Source organism: Procambarus clarkii, unplaced genomic scaffold (assembly GCF_040958095.1).
Source record: "Procambarus clarkii isolate CNS0578487 unplaced genomic scaffold, FALCON_Pclarkii_2.0 HiC_scaffold_158, whole genome shotgun sequence".
In the NCBI taxonomy this organism is placed as follows: Eukaryota; Metazoa; Arthropoda; class Malacostraca; order Decapoda; family Cambaridae; genus Procambarus; species Procambarus clarkii.
Window position 1 is genome coordinate 53,728 of NW_027189191.1, and position 17,909 is coordinate 71,636.

The window sequence follows — 17,909 nt, forward strand, 5'->3', positions numbered from 1 at the left end:
CAGGGGAGTTTGTGCAAAATGTGATTTAATGCCGCTTTCCGTACTTGGCATATGTTGGGTATAAATAGTCGTAATATCAAACTGCGAATGCGTGCAGAGAGCCAGAATTTGGCTCCAAAATATGGCTCAGACCTCGAAACTGGGATATTTGGGGTATTTTGAAAACTGCAGGGGAGTTTGTGCAAAATGTGAATCACTGCCGCTTTCAGTACTTTGCATATGTTGGGTATAAAAAGTAGTAAATTCAAACTGCGAATACGTGCAGAGAGCCAGAATTTGGCTCCAAAATATGGTTCAGGCCTCGAAATTCGGATGTTTGATACATTTTGAAAACTGCATGGGGGATTGGAACAAATGTGTCCAAACGCCGTTTTCAATTCTTGGCATATGTTGGGTATAAAAAAGTCGCAATTTCAAACTGCGAATACGTGTAGAGAGCCAGAATTTGGCTCCAAAATATGGCTCATGCTTCGAAATTGGGATGTTTGATAAATTTTGAAAACTGCATGTGGAATTGGGACAAATGTGTCCAAATGCCGCTTTCAGTACTTGGCGTATGTTGGGTATAAAAAAACGTAATTTAAAACTGCGAATACGTGCAGAGAACCCGAATTTGGCTCCAAAATATGGATCAGGCCTAAAAATTGGGATGTTTTGATATTTTGAAAACTGCAGGGTGGATTGGGCAAAATGTGATCAAACGCCGCTTTCAGAACTTGGCATATGTTGGGTATAAAAAAGTAGCAATTTTAAACTGCGAATACGTGCAGAGAGCCAGAATTTGGTTCCAAAATATGGCTCAGGCCTCGAAATTGGGATATTTGGGATATTTCGAAAACTGCAGGGGAGTAGCAGCTAAATAAATAAATAAACAGCTAAATAAATTAATAATACACAGTACGTTTATCTAAGATTAGCTAAAGGTTTGTTTTTAGTGGAAGACCCTAATAAGATAATGTGTTTCTATGTAACTTTAAAAGAACATTGATGCTTAACCATAGCCTCATGAGTCGGAGACAAAAATGTATTCCGTTAGGCTATTGCAGTCTTATCAGTCTTGCCTACTCGCTATTGTTGATACAATATGTAATTAATCTCCATTGCAATTTCACCTTTTCCAGTGATTGGTTCCAGTGTTCTTGAAATTCATAATTGTATTTTCCTACTCGATTGTATTTGAAATAAACTGTTTATACTTACCCTGGTGCTACATAGCCTTGCTGGTTTGGTACCTTCTTTTGATAATTACTTACTTATACTTGCCCTTAATATATGTAAAAAATATTTTTTCAGGAGTGTGGCACGTGTGGACAAGTGTTGGATCAGAGGAGTCAAGGTAAAGTGCTTATTTAACAACTAGTTCTGGCGAGGAGCGGGTGGAACTAGATGGACGTAGAAAACTTCACATTCTTGTTACACTAACACTGGTTTGTGCCTCGGAGAGGCTGCAGGATCCAGTAAGTTCAGTAGAACTTCGGTTTCAACTCCTTTTGACCATGTCGTAGCTCAGTCGATTACGGCAGCGTCTGGGATGCTCTCGGATGCAGGTTTGAATCCTCGTTCCGGCCCTTGTGGATTTGTACACTCTTGTTAACAGGCTGAGAGCTTTTCTTTCCCATAGATTTATTTATAGAAGAGTTAGCATTAAGTCGGCTGGGTTTATTAACGTATTGTTTTTAGGCCTCATTTAGATTATGCAGTTCAGTTTTGATCGCCATGCTAAACAATGGACATAATTCACTAGAACACGTCAGTTAGGATGACAAAGTTAATCCCGCAAATTATAAAGCTTCCGTATGAAGAGATGTTGGAAAAACCTTAACGTGACATGATTGAAGTGTACAAGTGGATGAATGGGCATAACAAGGGAGTTATTGATAAGGCTTTAAATGAAGATAAGTTTAGATTTAGGAGATACCTGGGTAAATACTGGTTTGGTAACTGGGTTGTGGATTTGTGGAACAAATTACTGGATCATGTGCAGACGACGAGTCACAATAACGTGGCTGAAGTATGTTGACCAGACCACACACTAGAAGGTGAAGGGACGACGACGTTTCGGTCCGTCCTGGAAAATCTCCTGTCTATTGTGGATCATACTACTGGATCACTGGATCCATATTACTGGATCATAATAGGCATAGGAATCTTTGATTGGTTGAAGCTTAGGTTAGACGTATATGAATGAGTGTGGGTGGATATAAATAGGTGGTGATACGTGCAGGCCAATAGGCTATCTGCAGTTTCTTGACTTACGTTCTACTAGTTTACACTCAGAACGCGACTATCCAATCAACTTACATCTGTATCCTCAATTGCTGCTAGGTGATCAAGGTCGAACATTTAACCTTGAATGTTTAATACAAACCAAATGATGGGTAGCAAAGATGTGTGGTAAGGTAAAAGCTGGGTGGCGAGGCAAGTTTTGGAGTAGTGAAGACTTAGAATATTGTTCAATGTGGGTGACAAAGACTTGCTGTGAAGAGTAGGTAAAGAATAAATAGAGGGATAGGAGAATTATCTTAAGATTAGACTTGGACTGGCAGGCATATTCATTATATATCATTAATGCATATGCCATGGGGGGGGGGGAGTTTTTCCCCAAAGGCATAAACTGCTAGGTCAGGTCATCCACAAACCCATCTCCAATGACTCCAAGGTCCTGGGAAGCTTGACCTTCCCATGAAGTTGGAGGATTGTTGGTGGGTTTGTGGATTTGGAATGAGGTAAGATGCGGGCTGGATGAGGCAGTTTATGTCTTGGGAAATATTTGTAATCATTTTATTTAGAGATGAGTGTGAGCAGAAATGACACGCTATAGTAGTAATTTATAGTGAAGATGATAATGTATTTTCCAAATGAGAAAAAATTATGCGTGGCGAAAACTTAAGTTGAGATAAAAGTATGTTGTCAACAGCTCTACAATAAAAGATTTCGTTGTGGAAGAGATTCCCGCCCGAAAGGTCGGCCATCTTGGCGCGCAGTTTGAACGCTCCTGGCTGGACTTTCTTTCCACACCTCGCCTGGAGCTCATCTTTGAATTCAGCTGGCTTTTTTGGGCCAGTGTGTGCTCACTGCAGCTATCCAGGGGCTCACAGCATCAGGGGAGGCCGGAGCCTCCCTAATGGACGCCATTTTTTGGAGCCAAATTCTGGCTCTATGCACGCATTCGCAGTTTGATATTACGATTTTTAATACCCAAAATATGCCAAGTGCTGAAAGCGGCAATGAGTCACATTTTAAACAAACTCCCCTGCAGTTTTCAAAATATCCCAAACATCCCAATTTCAAGGCCTGAGCCATATTTTGGAGCCAAATTCTGGCTCTCTGCACGTATTCGCAGTTTGAAATTGCTACATTTTTATACCCAACATATGCCTAGTACTGAAAGCGGCAGTGAGTCACATTTTGAACAAACTCCCCTGCAGTTTTCAAAATATCCCAATTTCGAGGCCTGAGCCATATTTTGGAGCCAAATTCTGGCTCTCTGCACGTATTCGCAGTTTGAAATTAAAACTTTTTATACCCAACATATGCCAAGTACTGAATGCGGTGTTTGGTCACATATGTCCCAAACCTCCCTACAGTTTTAAAAATATCCCAAACATCCCAATTTCGAGGCTTGAGCCACATTTTAGAGCCAAATTTAGAATCTCTGCACGTATTCGCAGCTTGATATAACGACTTTTTATACCCAACATATGACAAGTCCTGAGAGTTGCAGTGAGTCACATTTTGCACAAACTCCCCTGCAGTTTTCGAAATATCCCAAATATCCCAATTTCGAGGCCTGAGCCATTATTTGGAGTCAAATTCAGGCTCTCTGCACGTATTCGCAGTTTGAAATTACGACTTTTTATACCCAACATATGCGAAGTACTGAAAGCAGCATTTGGTCACATTTGTCCCAAATCCCCCTGCAGTTTTCAAAATATCCCAAACATCCCAATTTCGAGGCCTGAGCCATATTTTGGAGCCAAATTTTGGCTCTATTCACGTATTCGCAGTTTGAAATTGCGACTTTTTTATACCCAACATGTGCCAAGTACTGAAAGCGGCGTTTGGTCTCATTTGTCCCAATCCACCCTGCAGTTTTCAAAATATCCCAAACATCCAAATTTCGAGGCCTGAGCCGTATTTTGAAGCCCAATTCTGGCTCTCTGCGCGTATTCGCAGTTTGAAATTACGACTTTTTATACCCAACATATGCCACGTACTGCAAGCGGCGTTTGGTCAAATTTGTCCCAAACCCCTCTGCAGTTTTCAAAATATCCAAAACATGCCAATTTCGAGGCCTGAGCCATGTTTTAGAGCCAAATTTTGGCTCTATGCACGTATTCGCAGTTTTAAATTACGACTTTTTATACCCAACATATGCCTAGTTCTGAAAGCAGCAATGAGTCACATTTTGCACAAACTCCCCTGCAGTTTACGAAATATCCCCAATATCCCAATTTCGAGGCCTGAGCCATATTTTGGAGCCGAATTCTGGCTCTCTGCACGTATTCGCAGTTTGAAATTGCGACTTTTTTATACCCAACATATGCCAAGTACTGAAAGCGGCGTTTGGTCACATTTGTTCCAATCCCCCTTGCAGTTTTCAAAATATCCCAAACATCCCAATTTCGAGGCCGGAGCGATATTTTGGAGATAAATTGTGTGTCTCTGCACGTATTCGCTGTTTGAAATTACTACTTTTTTATACCCAACATATGCAAAGTACTGAAAGCGGCGTTTGGTCACATTTGTCCCAAACCTCCCTGCAGTCTTCAAAATATCCGAAACATCCCAATTTCGAGGCCAGAGTCATATTTTGGAGCCAAATTCTGGCTCTCTGCACGTATTCGCAGTTTGAAATTACGACTTTTTATACCCAACATATGCCAAGTACTGAACGCGGCAGTGAGTCACATTTTGCACAAACTCCCCTTCAGTTTTCAAAATATCCCAAACATCCCAATTTTGAGGCCTGAGCCGTATTTTGGATCCAAATTCTGGCTCTCTGCACGTATTCGCAGTTTGAAATTACGAATTTTTTATACCCAACATATGCCAAGTCCTGAAAGCGGCAGTGAGTCACATTTTGCATAAACTCCCCTGCAGTTTACAAAATATCCCAAATATCCCAATTTCGAGGCCTGAGCCATTTTTTGGAGCCAAATTCTGGCTCTCTGCACGTATTTGCAGTTTGAAATTGCGACTTTTTTATACCCAACATATGCCAACAACTGAATGCGGCGTTTGGACACATTTGTCCCAATCCCCCCTGCCGTTTTCAAAATATATCAAACATCCCAATTTCGAGCCCTGAGCCATATTTTAGAGCCAAATTCAGGCTCTCTGCACGTATTCGCAGTTTGAAATTACGACTTTTTATACCCAACAAATGCCAAGTACTGAAAGCGGCAGTGAGTGACATTTTTCACAAACTCCCCTGCAGTTTTCAAAATATCCCAAATATCCCAATTTCGAGACCTCAGCCATATTTTGGAGCCAAATTCTGCCTCTCAGCACGTATTGGCAGTTTGAAATTGCGAATTTTTATACCCAACATATGCCGAGCACTGAAAGCAGCAGTGAGTCACATTTTGCACAAACTCCCCTGCAGGTTTCAAAATATCCAAAATTCCCCAATTTCGAGGCCTGAGCCATATTTTGGAGCCAAATTCTGGCTCTCTGCACGTTTTCGCAATTTGAAATTACGACTTTTTTATACCCAACATATGCCAAGTACTGAAAGCGGCGTTTGGTCACATTTGTCCCAAACCTCCCTGCAGTCTTCAAAATATCCGAAACATCCCAATTTTGAGGCCAGAGTCATATTTTGGAGCCAAATTCTGGCTCTCTGCACGTATTCGCAGTTTAATATTACGAATTTTTATACCCATCATACGCCAAGTACTGAAAGAAGCAGTGAGTCACATTTTGCACAAACTCCCCTGCAATTTTCAAAATATCCCAAATATCCCAATTTCGAGGCGCGAGCCATATTTTCGAGCCAAATTCAGGCTGTCTGCACGTATTCGCAGTTTGAAATTACTACTTTTTATACCCAACATATGCGAATTACTGAGAGCGGCGTTTGGTAACATTTGTCCCAAACCTCCCTGCAGTTTTCAAAATATCCCAAACATCACAATTTCGAGGCCTGAGCTTTATTTTGGAGACAAATTGTGTGTCTCTGCACGTATTCGTAGTTTGAAATTACGAATTTTTTTACCCATCATACGCCAAGTACTGAAAGCAGCGTTTGGTCACATTTGTTATAAACCTCCAAGCAGTTTTCAAAATATCACTACCATCTTAATATCGAGGCCTGAGCCATATTTTCGAGCCAAATTCTGGCTCTCTGCACGTATTCGCAGTTTAATATTACGAATTTTTATACCCATCATACGCCAAGTACTGAAAGAAGCAGTGAGTCACATTTTGCACAAACTCCCCTGCAATTTTCAAAATATCCCAAATATCCCAATTTCGAGGCGCGAGCCATATTTTCGAGCCAAATTCAGGCTGTCTGCACGTATTCGCAGTTTGAAATTACTACTTTTTATACCCAACATATGCGAATTACTGAGAGCGGCGTTTGGTAACATTTGTCCCAAACCTCCCTGCAGTTTTCAAAATATCCCAAACATCACAATTTCGAGGCCTGAGCTTTATTTTGGAGACAAATTGTGTGTCTCTGCACGTATTCGCAGTTTGAAATTACTACTTTCTTATACCCAACATATGCAAAGTACTGAAAGCAGCAGTGAGTCACATTTTGCACAAACTCCCCTGCAATTTTTAAAATATCCCAAATATCCCAATTTCGAGGCGCGAGCCATATTTTCGAGCCAAATTCAGGCTGTCTGCACGTATTCGCAGTTTGAAATTACTACTTTTTATACCCAACATATGCGAATTACTGAGAGCGGCGTTTGGTAACATTTGTCCCAAACCTCCCTGCAGTTTTCAAAATATCCCAAACATCACAATTTCGAGGCCTGAGCTTTATTTTGGAGACAAATTGTGTGTCTCTGCACGTATTCGCAGTTTGAAATTACGAATTTTTTTACCCATCATACGCCAAGTACTGAAAGCAGCGTTTGGTCACATTTGTTATAAACCTCCAAGCAGTTTTCAAAATATCACTACCATCTTAATATCGAGGCCTGAGCCATATTTTCGAGCCAAATTCTAGCTCTCTGCACGTATTCGCAGTTTAATATTACGAATTTTTATACCCATCATACGCCAAGTACTGAAAGAAGCAGTGAGTCACATTTTGCACAAACTCCCCTGCAATTTTCAAAATATCCCAAATATCCCAATTTCGAGGCGCGAGCCATATTTTCGAGCCAAATTCAGGCTGTCTGCACGTATTCGCAGTTTGAAATTACTACTTTTTATACCCAACATATGCGAATTACTGAGAGCGGCGTTTGGTAACATTTGTCCCAAACCTCCCTGCAGTTTTCAAAATATCCCAAACCTCACAATTTCGAGGCCTGAGCTTTATTTTGGAGACAAATTGTGTGTCTCTGCACGTATTCGCAGTTTGAAATTACTACTTTCTTATACCCAACATATGCAAAGTACTGAAAGCGGCGTTTGGTCACATTTGTCCCAAACCTCCCTGCAGTCTTCAAAATATCCGAAACATCCCAATTTTGAGGCCAGAGTCATATTTTGGAGCCAAATTCTGGCTCTCTGCACGTATTCGCAGTTTGATATTACGACTTTTAATATCCAACATATGCCAAGTACTGAAAGTGGCAGAGAGTCACATTTTGCACAAACTCCCCTGCAGTTTTCGAAATATCCCAAATATCCCAATTTCGAGGCCTGAGCCATTATTTGGAGTCAAATTCAGGCTCTCTGCACGTATTCGCAGTTTGAAATTACGACTTTTTATACCCAACATATGCGAAGTACTGAAAGTAGCATTTGGTCACATTTGTCCCAAATCCCCCTGCAGTTTTCAAAATATCCTAAACATGCCAATTTCGAGACCTGAGCCATATTTTGGAGCAAAATTTTGGCTCTATTCACGTATTCGCAGTTTGAAATTGCGACATTTTTATACCCAACATATGCCAAGTACTGAAAGCGGCGTTTGGTCACATTTGTCCCAATCCTCCCAGCAGTTTTCAAAATATCCTAAACATCCCAATTTCGATGCCTGAGCCATATTTTGGAGCCAAATTCTGGCTCTCTGCACGTATTCGCAGTTTGAAATTACGACTTTTTATACCCAACATATGCCAAGTACTGAAAGCGGCAGAGAGTCACATTTTGCACAAACTCCCCTGCAGTTTTCAAAATATCCCAATTTCGAGGCCTGAGTCATATTTTGGAGTCAAATTCAGGCTCTCTGCACGTATTCGCAGTTTGAAATTACAACTTTTTATCCGCAACATATGCCAAGTACTGAATGCGGCATTTGGTCACATATGTCCCAAACTTCCCTGCAGTTTTCAAAATATCCCAAACATCCCAATTTCGAGGCCTGAGCCACATTTTAGAGCCAAATTTAGCGCCTCTGCACGTATTCGCAGCTTGAAATAACGACTTTTTATACCCAACATATGCCAAGTACTGAAAGTGGCAGTGAGTCACATTTTGCACAAACTCCCCTGCAGTTTTCAAAATATCCCAAATATCCCAATTTCGAGGCCTGAGCCATATTTTGGAGCCAAATTCTGGCTCTCTGCACGTATTCGCAGTTTGAATTTACGACTTTTTATACCCAACATATGCCAAGTCCTGAGAGCGGCAGTGAGTCACATTTTGCACAAACTCCCCTGCAGTTTTCGAAATATCCCAAATATCCCAATTTCGAGGCCTGAGCCACATTTTGGAGTCAAATTCAGGCTCTCTGCACGTATTCGCAGTTTGAAATTATGACTTTTTATACCCAACATATGCGAAGTACCAAAAGCGGCATTTGGTCACATTTGTCCCTAACCCCCCTTTAGTTGCCAAAATATCCCAAATATCCAAATTTCGAGGCCTGAGCCATATTTTGGAGCCAAATTCTGGCTCTATGCACGTATTCGCTGTTTCAAATTACGACCTTTATACCCAAAATATGCCTAGTCCTGAGAGCGGCAATGAGTCATATTTCGTACAAACTCCACTGCAGTTTTCGAAATATCCCAAATATCCCAATTTCGAGGCCTGAGCCATATTTTGGAGCCGAATTCTGGCTCTCTGCACGTATTCGCAGTTTGAAATTGCGACTTTTTTAAACCCAACTTATGCCAAATACTGAAAGCGGCATTTGGTCACATTTGTCCCAAACCTCCCTGCAGTCTTCAAAATATCCCAAACATCCCAATTTCGAGGCCTGAGCCATATTTTGGAGCCAAATTCTGGCTCTCTGCACGTATTCGCAGTTTGATATTACGACTTTTTATATCCAACATATGCGAAGTACTGAAAGCAGCAGTGAGTCACATTTTGCACAAACTCCCCTGCAATTTTCAAAATATCCCAAATATCCCAATTTCGAGGCGCGAGCCATATTTTCGAGCCAAATTCAGGCTGTCTGCACGTATTCGCAGTTTGAAATTACTACTTTTTATACCCAACATATGCGAATTACTGAGAGCGGCGTTTGGTAACATTTGTCCCAAACCTCCCTGCAGTTTTCAAAATATCCCAAACATCACAATTTCGAGGCCTGAGCTTTATTTTGGAGACAAATTGTGTGTCTCTGCACGTATTCGCAGTTTGAAATTACTACTTTCTTATACCCAACATATTGTAACAAACTAGGCTGTTGTAAGAATTATCCAGAGTGGTTTATCGACAAAAGAGAATGGGAAGCTGAGCCGCATGGTGACCTGACCCCCAGGGGGATTCGCGGTGGAAATAACCGACGCGTTGTTCATAGCTGCGTATAATGAATCATCCTATAGTATTCAGTAAATTAGAGAAAATTAGCCTTTATTCATTTTGCATTAAAATTGTATTGTATAATAGTACTGGATACAATATCAAGAGTATTCTAATTATTGAGTTTAAGTCACCATCAGTGACGTCACGAATCGGATCTAACTTTTAAGGCGGAGTGACCGGCGGTCATAGGTCAGCAGGGTTGACATGTCTAATATTTCTCAAAGTTTTAATAACCATTTTTGTGATCGGGAACAGCTCTGCCGTTAGATGTTTGTAATTTAATTCAGTAAAATAATTCAACCAGTCTGGATCAATTAAGTACAACAGAGGTTAATTGTTATAACTTAAACCTTGCTAGTAACTGGGTAGGACTTTGACGGACTAGGCGGAAGGATACAATACTCTGTCTGGGGTAGTCCAGACAAGGAAAAAATCAGTGTGAATACGGGAGCAGCTGGGAGAGGTCAAACATCTTACCTCTCCCCAAGACATCTAGCTGGTCGCCCAAGGTATAGTTGCTATGGTTATGTATAGAAATAGTCTTCTCATTTGCCATTCAGGTCAAGTAGGGAGTGTTAAAGTGATAGGGAGTGAACACATTTAGATTTTGTTTTAGTTTTCTTTTAATAAATTAAATTTGTTATTAATTTGCATTTTATTGTTTCCATTTGGTTATGTGTAAACTTGTCCTGGTCACGTGGTCCACACGAGGCAGAGTTGTATTGGGCGCCGATTCTAACATCGAATCGGAATCATCATTACCGTGTAATTTATTCCACACTCAAGGTCATCGTTTATAGTGGGGATCAAGCCCCTAGGTTGATTAATTAGCGTGATCGATCCAGACCTCGATCATTGCTCTTGTATTACTGGTCTGGTGGTGGCAGCAGAGGTGACTCTAGGGTTTTGTTCAGAGCTTAGGTCACGTCATACTGGGTGTAGAATCCTAAGTCGGTCAATCGTCTTAGGACCACGTGGCGTGGAGTTGGCTTTGGTAAAAGTTTTGGAGTCCCTTGGTTTAGAAATAAAAGTAAGAATACGGGTAGAGGGAGTAGAAAGAAGGAAGTAAAGAGAGAGGACCCGAACCCGTGTACCTATTTCAGCGGCATTTTGTAATCTACACAGACCATCGAGCGTTAACACATATATTTAAAAAGCGAACGAAATGCCCACGAATGTCACGCTGGTCTCACGAACTTTCGGCCCACTCATTCCAGATCTTGTACAAGCCTGGTCCAGCACATGTTGTGCCAGATACGCTAAGTAGAAATATAGCGGCAGTTCAAATTAATGAAAACATTGAAACCATTCCATCAGATAAAATGAGAGAATACCAGATGAACGAGCCTAGATGGAAAGAGATTATTGAGTATTTAGAGGGAGGAAAATACCCCAAAAAGAAAAAGAATTTACCTATTCATGATTTTGAGATGAAACAGGGCGTCCTGTATTATGTTAATAGCCAGAATGATAGGGCAGTATTTCAGCTAGTTATTCCGGACGCGTTGCGGTCATCAGCGTTAAAGCTTGCGCATGCTTCAAAAATTGCAGGGCATCCGGGGATCTTTAAAACGCACTTAAAAGCAAAGTCTCTATTTTATTTTCCAGGATTACTTTCTGAGGTAATCAATTTCGTGAAGTCGTGCCCTCGTTGCCAGAGGAGGAAAGGTACCCTTAAGGTACAAGCCCCACTTCAGGAATTTCCTGAAATTCGTGAACCGTTAGATCGTGTGGGGGCCGATCTGATTGATTTACACCACAGTCATTCAGGAAATAGATATGTGTTGGTGCTAGTTGACCATCTGTCTAGATACACTACACTAGTTGCATTACCTCAGAAGGATTCTCGTACGGTTGCAGATGCATTCTTGCGTAGGTTCGTTACTGTATTCGGACCTCCTAAAGTTTTAGTCTCTGACCGGGGTCAAGAATTCAATGGGAATATATTTAGAGAAGTTTGTAAGATTTTAGAGACAACTTCGGCTTTTACAACGGCCTACCACCCACAAGCAAACGGAATGACGGAACGGACTAATCGTTCAGTCAAGGATATGCTTGCAATCCTTGCTGAACATGATGCAAACACCTGGGATGAACACCTACCCTATGTTCAGTTCGCCTTGAATACTGCCATCCACCAATCAATTAACACCCAACCACTACATTTGTTTACTGGTAATTCATGCAATTTCCCGTCAGGTCTGCTTAACAGACATAATGTTGCATACGGGGAGGACTATCCTTCAGAGGTTCTTGGTAAAATGAGAAATGCATGGAATATTGCAGCTGAAGCGTCCAAGAAGGCACGGACTCGGTATGCTCATTTTTATGACAAGAAAGTGCGCCCTCTTGAGTTGAAGGAAGGAAGCCTCGTATTGAGAGTGAATGAGGCTGCGCCCGCCAATCAGAGCAGGAAACTAGCTCCGAGGTGGCGAGGACCCTATAGAGTAATTAAAAGGGCGGGGCCGGTTAATCTTGTTATAAAAGGAGTGTTCGAGGACCAGGTGGAAAGGACAATTCATGTAAATAAATTGAAACAATATCATGCTAGAGAGGAATTAGAACTGCCTTCAGCGGGTCTAGTCCCTGACTCAGCAGTGCTGACTCATGGCTTCACCGACGAGTCAGAAGATGAGGATGACCCTCTGTCATCGCTCATCAGTAGTCAGGTGCAGTCTCGCCACCCTATGGTGACGAGATCTCGCGCTATACAGTAAAGTAACTTTCTTGGTTAGTATAATTTAGTATTCATTAGATTTTCCTGTAAAGGCAATGAGATGTACTATGTCTATACTTGACTCAGGTAGCAACTTTTACCGTGCTCTGGGGTTCCACCTCCACCAAACCCAGAGTATATCTATGCTTCCGCTGTGTTGTGTCTGTCTGTTCCCAGGTCTGATTGGTACACCGACCCAGTTGTTCCAGCCACACGTGAACCCTTGTCTGTAAAGACCGAGGGGGGAGGCACGTTACACAAAGCCCTCCCCCCACCAGACCCAGTAACCCATACATCAGTTACTTTGGGGATGAGTGACTGTCCAAGAGTCACCCGGCCGACGCCTCACGTCACTAACGAGGTTGTCAGGGCCAGCGAGCTGTCCACATTATAGCAGTCACCGGAGGTGCCATACAACGCCGGGGTAGCTGTCTCGAGATCACCACTACCCACCTGCTGCGTCATCAAGACTGCAGCCATTCCAGCAGTGTTGGAGGAGAGGTCAAGAAATGGAAAGCACGTAGCAGTACTCAAGAATTTCGCCGGAAGATTAATGATTACGTCATCTGAAGTAACAAGAAAGCAGAAGTAAGGCGGTCACAGGTGGAAGGCACGGTTTCCCTACAGAGTACCGGGACTCGCCAATAGAAGGTCGCAAAATTGTCTCCTTTGGCCTAAAGTCGGCGGTACGAGGGTATGCACAGTTGGTGTTTACGGCCTAGTAACCTGGTGACATCAAGAAACGCCTGAGATGACGTGAGCAATGATGGAAGACGAGATTCACCTGTTCTGCAAACAAGCAACCCGCCTCTACGACCTTCTGACACCACTCCTGCTAAGAGACACCGTTGGTACATCCAGTCCTGCTCTGCTGTGGTCATCTGCGACGTCAAGTTTAACATCAAGACTGCCGTGTGAACTGTGATTGATATGAAGGCGTGTGGACTGTCGAGAGCAAGATTAATGGCCGAAGTAACAGTATTCTACAGCTGTCACTTGGCACTCCGCTCTACTACACTCTGTCGTCATTCAAGAGTACCGGATGGGAGTACAAGAGGACCAGGTATTGATGTCTACACATGAGAAGAAGCAAGATCGACACCGTCATCGTCAGCGACTACATTCAGCATCCAGCAGCATCGATTTTTTTTTTCGTTTACTCAATATGAACAATTGATACAAACAACAAAGTGGCTCTGAACATCTGTGTAAAGAACATCTGGACACTTTTGTTTAAATGTTGAAAAACAGATTTAGAATCAATACTTTATAAATGTTGAAAAACAGATTTAAAATAATAATTGGTATAATATGAATTTTACTCTATAAATTGGTCAGTAATCAAAATCGAAGCCCCTGTGTAAGTGTCTCAGCCCAGAACAAACGGTTATGGAAAATTATGTTGTGCTATTTTTTTTTTCAGAATGTTTGAACACAGGAGAGGCGGACCAATATAAACATTGACACTTCTAGTGAGTGAGAACACTTGGCTGTACAGTCAGCTGAAACCTGTGATATAGTATAGGAATTTTTATTTTTAGATACATGTAATAAACGTTAGGTGTGTTCCTTGATGGGGAGTGGTTAGTACACGGATGTGAACTTGATAGTTCCGTAGTACGCTCCCGGATGACTGAAAGTTCAGTCTGATGATATAACTTTAATGTTATGTTTGAGCACGGTGTGGCCGGCTCTAGAGGACACATGGACTTGGCTAGTGAAGAGCCAAGAGAGTTTAATAGCTAGTTTTGATGGTAGAGTAGGGACATGTTATTTAGCTATGTCAGTAAGGATAGGATGTATGTTTCCTGATATTAGAGGATTGCTGTCAGTTGACAGCTGAGAAATTTATGAAATATGAACATGTTCATTATGATGTTGGACTATTATTTGTCAAATTCTATTAGTTAGGTTAGCTTTTGTTTGTGGCATGAGTTGAATTGTGGGTTTGGATACTAAACCTCGTGAATTTTAACAAATTAACAAGGTTTACTAAGTGCTTGTGCGGGGGGGTTGTAACAAACTAGGCTGTTGTAAGAATTATCCAGAGTGGTTTATCGACAAAAGAGAATGGGAAGCTGAGCCGCATGGTGACCTGACCCCCAGGGGGATTCGCGGTGGAAATAACCGACGCGTTGTTCATAGCTGCGTATAATGAATCATCCTATAGTATTCAGTAAATTAGAGAAAATTAGCCTTTATTCATTTTGCATTAAAATTGTATTGTATAATAGTACTGGATACAATATCAAGAGTATTCTAATTATTGAGTTTAAGTCACCATCAGTGACGTCACGAATCGGATCTAACTTTTAAGGCGGAGTGACCGGCGGTCATAGGTCAGCAGGGTTGACATGTCTAATATTTCTCAAAGTTTTAATAACCATTTTTGTGATCGGGAACAGCTCTGCCGTTAGATGTTTGTAATTTAATTCAGTAAAATAATTCAACCAGTCTGGATCAATTAAGTACAACAGAGGTTAATTGTTATAACTTAAACCTTGCTAGTAACTGGGTAGGACTTTGACGGACTAGGCGGAAGGATACAATACTCTGTCTGGGGTAGTCCAGACAAGGAAAAAATCAGTGTGAATACGGGAGCAGCTGGGAGAGGTCAAACATCTTACCTCTCCCCAAGACATCTAGCTGGTCGCCCAAGGTATAGTTGCTATGGTTATGTATAGAAATAGTCTTCTCATTTGCCATTCAGGTCAAGTAGGGAGTGTTAAAGTGATAGGGAGTGAACACATTTAGATTTTGTTTTAGTTTTCTTTTAATAAATTAAATTTGTTATTAATTTGCATTTTATTGTTTCCATTTGGTTATGTGTAAACTTGTCCTGGTCACGTGGTCCACACGAGGCAGAGTTGTATTGGGCGCCGATTCTAACATCGAATCGGAATCATCATTACCGTGTAATTTATTCCACACTCAAGGTCATCGTTTATAGTGGGGATCAAGCCCCTAGGTTGATTAATTAGCGTGATCGATCCAGACCTCGATCATTGCTCTTGTATTACTGGTCTGGTGGTGGCAGCAGAGGTGACTCTAGGGTTTTGTTCAGAGCTTAGGTCACGTCATACTGGGTGTAGAATCCTAAGTCGGTCAATCGTCTTAGGACCACGTGGCGTGGAGTTGGCTTTGGTAAAAGTTTTGGAGTCCCTTGGTTTAGAAATAAAAGTAAGAATACGGGTAGAGGGAGTAGAAAGAAGGAAGTAAAGAGAGAGGACCCGAACCCGTGTTACAATATGCAAAGTACTGAAAGCGGCGTTTGGTCACATTTGTCCCAAACCTCCCTGCAGTCTTCAAAATATCCGAAACATCCCAATTTTGAGGCCAGAGTCATATTTTGGAGCCAAATTCTGGCTCTCTGCACGTATTCGCAGTTTGATATTACGACTTTTTATATCCAACATATGCCAAGTACTGAAAGTGGCAGAGAGTCACATTTTGCACAAACTCCCCTGCAGTTTTCGAAATATCCCAAATATCCCAATTTCGAGGCCTGAGCCATTATTTGGAGTCAAATTCAGGCTCTCTGCACGTATTCGCAGTTTGAAATTACGACTTTTTATACCCAACATATGCGAAGTACTGAAAGCAGCATTTGGTCACATTTGTCCCAAATCCCCCTGCAGTTTTCAAAATATCCTAAACATGCCAATTTCGAGACCTGAGCCATATTTTGGAGCAAAATTTTGGCTCTATTCACGTATTCGCAGTTTGAAATTGCGACATTTTTATACCCAACATATGCCAAGTACTGAAAGCGGCGTTTGGTCACATTTGTCCCAATCCTCCCAGCAGTTTTCAAAATATCCCAAACATCCCAATTTCGATGCCTGAGCCATATTTTGGAGCCAAATTCTGGCTCTCTGCACGTATTCGCAGTTTGAAATTACGACTTTTTATACCCAACATATGCCAAGTACTGAAAGCGGCAGAGAGTCACATTTTGCACAAACTCCCCTGCAGTTTTCAAAATATCCCAATTTCGAGGCCTGAGTCATATTTTGGAGTCAAATTCAGGCTCTCTGCACGTATTCGCAGTTTGAAATTACAACTTTTTATCCGCAACATATGCCAAGTACTGAATGCGGCATTTGGTCACATATGTCCCAAACTTCCCTGCAGTTTTCAAAATATCCCAAACATCCCAATTTCGAGGCCTGAGCCACATTTTAGAGCCAAATTTAGCGCCTCTGCACGTATTCGCAGCTTGAAATAACGACTTTTTATACCCAACATATGCCAAGTACTGAAAGTGGCAGTGAGTCACATTTTGCACAAACTCCCCTGCAGTTTTCAAAATATCCCAAATATCCCAATTTCGAGGCCTGAGCCATATTTTGGAGCCAAATTCTGGCTCTCTGCACGTATTCGCAGTTTGAATTTACGACTTTTTATACCCAACATATGCCAAGTCCTGAGAGCGGCAGTGAGTCACATTTTGCACAAACTCCCCTGCAGTTTTCGAAATATCCCAAATATCCCAATTTCGAGGCTTGAGCCACATTTTGGAGTCAAATTCAGGCTCTCTGCACGTATTCGCAGTTTGAAATTTTGACTTTTTATACCCAACATATGCGAAGTACCAAAAGCGGCATTTGGTCACATTTGTCCCAAACCCCCCTTTAGTTGCCAAAATATCCCAAATATCCCAATTTTGAGGCCTGAGCCATATTTTGGAGCCAAATTCTGGCTCTTTGCACGTATTCGCAGTTTCAAATTACGACCTTTATACCCAACATATGCCTAGTCCTGAGAGCGGCAATGAGTCATATTTCGTACAAACTCCACTGCAATTTTCAAAATATCCCAAATATCCCAATTTCGAGGCGCGAGCCATATTTTGGAGCCAAATTCAGGCTGTCTGCACGTATTCGCAGTTTGAAATTACGACTTTTTATACCCAACATATGCGAATTACTTAGAGCGGCGTTTGGTCACATTTGTCCCAAACCTCCCTGCAGTTTTCAAAATATCCCAAACATCACAATTTCGAGGCCTGAGCGATATTTTGGAGACAAATTGTGTGTCTCTGCACGTATTCGCAGTTTGAAATTACTACTTTTTTTATACCCAACATATGCAAAGTACTGAAAGCGGCGTTTGGTCACATTTGGCCCAAACCTCCCTGCAGTTTTCAAAATATCCCAAACATTCCAATATCGAGGCCTGAGTCATATTTTGGAGCCAAATTCAGGCTCTCTGCACGTATTCTCAGTTTGAAATTAAGACTTTTTATACCCAACATATGCCTAGTCCTGAAAGCGGTGCTTGGTCACATTTGTCCCAAACCTCC